This window comes from Nicotiana sylvestris, chromosome 12, assembly GCF_000393655.2.
Source record: "Nicotiana sylvestris chromosome 12, ASM39365v2, whole genome shotgun sequence".
NCBI lineage: Eukaryota > Viridiplantae > Streptophyta > Magnoliopsida > Solanales > Solanaceae > Nicotiana > Nicotiana sylvestris.
In genome coordinates this window covers 95,126,117-95,131,188 of record NC_091068.1, presented here as the reverse complement: position 1 = coordinate 95,131,188, position 5,072 = coordinate 95,126,117, and positions in this window count along the sequence as shown.

The window sequence follows — 5,072 nt, the reverse complement described above, 5'->3', positions numbered from 1 at the left end:
TCAAAGAACCCGTCAGACATGTTGACCAAAGTTGTCGGTGTTGACAAACTGAGGCTGTGCGCTGCCTCAGTTAGCCTTCAAGACTGATAGCGTGAAGGCACCACCAGAGAATAGCAATTTTTTTTCTTGATGTAACATAGGTTTTGAGGGGGAGATTGATAGGAGCAAACCTATTGTTGTATGTGAAAGTAGACAAAACAAAAAAAAATCAAAAAGAGATGAAAATATGATGTAAGCGCTTACATCGACATTCTTGTGATGCAAGCGCTTACCTCGGCATTCTTATGATGTAAGAGCTTACATCGGTATTCTTATGATGTAAGCACTTACCTCGGCAGCGCATTCAAAGGCCTATAAATAGGGGTCTACATTTTCATTTGTAGATCATCCCAAAACTACTTCTTTCTCTCTTTAATTAATAAAGAGTTATTCTTTGTGTGACCGTGGAGTAGACAAAAATTGTCGAACCACGTAAATCTTGTCTTGTCTTGTGCAATTTATTACTTTTCTCTCTTAAATATTCTTTTCCTTCTATTAGTCTGACACGCTTCCCAACAGAAAATACTAATAGTAAAATATTTTTACTATTTTACGTGGAAATTATTGTTCGGATGGTTTAAGCAGATTCAATTTTTGCAAATGGACTCGAGTTCGAATCCGAGTTTGGCATTATTAGTTTCTTTTTCACTTTTTCTAAATGCGGGTAGCTTTTCTGTCCATCCTTCTCTATTTTCACCTGTGCTAAACCAAGGAAATCTTCTGAGTCCTCCTCATTATTGGCCTGCACCTCTTCTTCGGATGCTTTATCTTTTATTTTAATTTAATTTCTTTTCATAGTTTTGGAACTTTTTATATGGAATTATTAATTTAGTTTAGTTTGTAGCTCTCTTCTGTTGCTTTTGTTAATAGTTAGAAGTTAAATTAAATTAATAAATAAATAGAGTTTTAGTATTTTAATATAGATCAAATTGATATTTGTTATAGTAAAATTTGTAACTTTTTTTGAAGTTTAATAGATTATTAGATTTGTAAAGGTAAATAGATCCGTTGTTACGATTTAGATAAATTTATAATTTGTTTTGGCTTGGAAACAAAACAAAGAACATTGGGCCATTTTTTTAAAGCTTTTGGTAAGAACCAAAATAAAGAGGCCTAGGTAAACCTCGTTTCCTTGTTAACTTAATATCGCGTTTAATGTTGATATTTGTTGAGGACTTTAATATATATTTGAATCCGCTTGCATAAAATTCTCGGTCCATTACTCACTATTTGGCTCTACTCGTGATTTCTTGCGCAAGCAATACATGTCAAAGTAAGCAACTACCGCCTCCATTTTTTAAAACTAATAGTTTTAACAAATCAAATTTGATTTAAAGTATTCAAGTTTTAAAAAATAGTAAATTATTTATTCTTATTTTCTCAAATGTATTGTTATTGTTCAAATTAATGTACTGTTAATTAAAATAAATATCTAAGAAAACAAATAATACTTTAAACAAATACTCTTCTAAATAAAACTATTAATTTTTATTTACTTAGTATATAAAATTTTAAAAAAAACAAATAATATCGATCGAGATGATATTATTTCTTGGGGTTGGCCAAAAGCAGACATGAATAAATCATGATGGTGACTGGCAATTCCATGAGAGCCCTTAACAAAAAACGTTTTTTATTTCTTTCACAAATAATTGAATAAGATTCTTAGCCAACCACTTGACAAGTCACCTGAGCAATCATAGTCCACTTTCGTAATTTACGTCTTCTTTCAATTAGGCTGTTAGGCATGTGCTCAATGGGAATATGAAATCATGCTCTTTTTGATTCTTTGACTCTTACTTTTAACCAACTCTGCTTATTGTAATGGCTGAACTTTAGGCTTCATATTTGGACCAAAATAAAGATTCTCTTCCCACTTGCGTTTTCCTTTTACTGGCCAAATAGATTAAATAATTGAACTTTTAAAACAATATAAAAGGTGGTTTTTTCTCGGTTGGATTTTTTTTTTGAGGGGGAGGGGGGCGGGGAGGATCCAGTGGCGGAGGCAGGACTTCTGCTAAGGGGTTCAAAAAAGGATAAGTTAAATTTTTTAAAGAGATTGCGGCTAGTGAGAATTGAATCAATGACCTCATAATTATTAGAGAATTTTTCATAAAGCACCATCTTTTTGGTCTAATTAGTCATTTATAGATACCCTTTGCTATTTTACGTGTTATAGATACCTTTTATGTTTTTATACAATGTATTTCATGTATTTAAGCTGTTGTATTCATTAATAGAACCAAAAATATAGGCATAAAATCTGGAATTCCAGCTAAGTTTAACATGCATTTAGCTGTATTCAAGTGACATTAACATTAAATACAGTAACGTATTTGCGCTAAAAACGGAAGGAAATAAAATCACATGATATTCTCCTAATTTAACTCAACGAACTAAAACGATCCCTCATTAATCTGTATTTGAAAGATACATAATAAGATTATAGCTGAATAAAGAGAAATACATATGAATAATACAGTTGAATACAACAAAATACACCTTAATTCATATGAATAAAACACTTGATTACAACAAAAATACAACTGAATAATCTCTTGAATGCAACAAAATACAACTAACTTCTGCTGAATAAAATAGTTGAATATAACTAACTACAACTGAAAACAGTTGTATAAAACACTTGAATACAACTAACTATTGCTGAATAAAATAGTTTAATACAACTGATTAAACCTGAATACAAGTGAATACAGCTGAAGAATACATTCGAATACAACTGAATACAAACAGGCGATTTGGGCGATCTAGAGAGAGAAACAGCCCTATGGCTTCGCCGGCCGGCGGCCAGCCATTAATTCCGGCTGGTCAGCCCCCTAACACATCTACAAAAATTGAAAAGGTACGTGAAAAGGAATCTTTCCATGTTATCCTCTTGGAAAAGTCTTCGGGGATGTCTCCGAACAAGACGCATTTGCCGCCGTCCGTGAAGCCTTTCGCCTCGGAGTCAATTTCTTTGATACTTCCCCGTACTCAATCTCTCTCCTTCTCCTCATTTTCTTTGATAACAGATGCAAAGAGATATGTCACACTCACTGCATTGGACTCTTCCACATATATGTAATTGATGATTCTGATAGTTTAAGGATTGAAAATTGAGAATTTGGGTGGGAGAAGAGTTAAGAAACTAGGGTTTGTGGGAGAAGAGAGTCTGGTTGTATGCAAACAGAGAGAGATTGTATTGGGGTTTGCAGATACGCGGTAATTATGTGAGAGAAAATACAAAAAGGGAGAGAAAAAATAATATTTAGCATATATGGTGCCTTAATTGTAGGATGTAACTATATTTAGATTTTTTGCTATAAAAGATAAAAGGTATTTATAGGATGTAATATTTTAAAATGGTATTTATTTAAAATAAATATGGTACTAAGGTTTTCTAGAGGGTGTAAAATTTCCTAATTATTATGAGGTCCCTTGACCACTAAGCCATGCTTTTGAGCTATGCGAAGGGGATTCAAAACATAATATATAGAGGTAAAAATCAAATTTTATCTTATATACATAGTGTAATTTTTTGACGAAGGGGGTTCGAGTGAACACCCTTGCACCCCTAGATCCGCCCCAAGAGGATCTACAATTCAATGTATGTGGTCAATTAACTAATAAAGCTGATATACTCCATTATTCAATTTGTATGATAGGAAGAACAATGATAAGTGGAATAAAATATGTAGTATTATTGAAAAGTCAGTCACAATATGAAAGCTCCAACTACTTATCTATCATCAGGAATAGTTATTATTCCCTTTTGCTTAGCTGCTCCTCGTGGAAGTAATTGCTCCATTCATTCTAATCTACATTTACATGAACTCTTTTTATTTTGTGAATTGTGACTTGACAAAATGTTAAGATATCATTCTTTTTCTATGCAAATTCACAATTTTCAATTATTCAAATTCAATTAATTGCTCAACTTTTATACTTTAACGTAATATTTTCCTATCGCCAGAATCAACATGAGTAAGAGATAATAATTACACAAGGAATGTTTAAAAAAAAAGAAAAGAAAAGGGGGGGGGGGATCATTTGCATAAATACAAAATGGAAAATAAAAAGTGAATTATGCAAGTGAAATATACTGTGCAACTGGGCCAAAAAGCCAATTTTATAGACCAAAATGGTGGTGGTTTAGGTTTAATTGAGAAGCCCATCAGGTTTAGTTGGACTTGGATAACACCGGCCTGTTATCTTTCCACTGCACGAAGCGAGAGCTGTTCGTTGCTCTGTGAAACCAGCCTCACGCGGTCCACCCCACTCTAGGAGCCAAGAAGCCCATACTTTCTTTTGGGCCACATGACTCAACTCCATGCTTGGATAGGGCAGGCCAGACATTAGCCACCCAAAAGCCCAGCCTTCAGGATCAACCCAACATTCTACCACATTTTTGCCCCCACTTGGGTCACAAGCCCACGCTACAAGGCTCGGCGATAAAATGCTTTCTCATTTCCGAATATAAAAGTGAATGTGTCAGTGAACGATGTGGGAGACGAAGACTTGTTTGGTTTTAAACGCGAAAAATGACACTTTATTAGTTTATTACATAGAATCAAGTCAGATGATCAGATCTATGATACTATTTGTTGAACATTTGTATATCTTTCATGCGTAGAAAGTGCTACGAGAAATTGCAAATGAAATGTCTAAAAAATGGTTATCAAACTCTATTTTATACCTTTTCTCCTTATTCCTGTCTCTTTCTTTGTCGACATGTTACTTTGGGAAAATATAATTCCAAATATAAGCAGACCATGCATTTTAAAGCAAAAGTCAGAGAGCGCTAAAACCAAACTGAATAATGAGCAATTCGTGCATCTTAATACCTTAATTTGGAGAACTTGATGATAGGTAAATGAATTTATTAATCTCTAAAATCTGTTACATTAGGCGTGTGTTTGGTAATTTTTCGTGTTGTTTGTACATCATGCTCCTTTATAATTTTAAAATTTAGAAAATGACCTTTTTAGATCTCTTATATGTAAAAGACAGATCTCTTACGTGTAAAAGTAAAT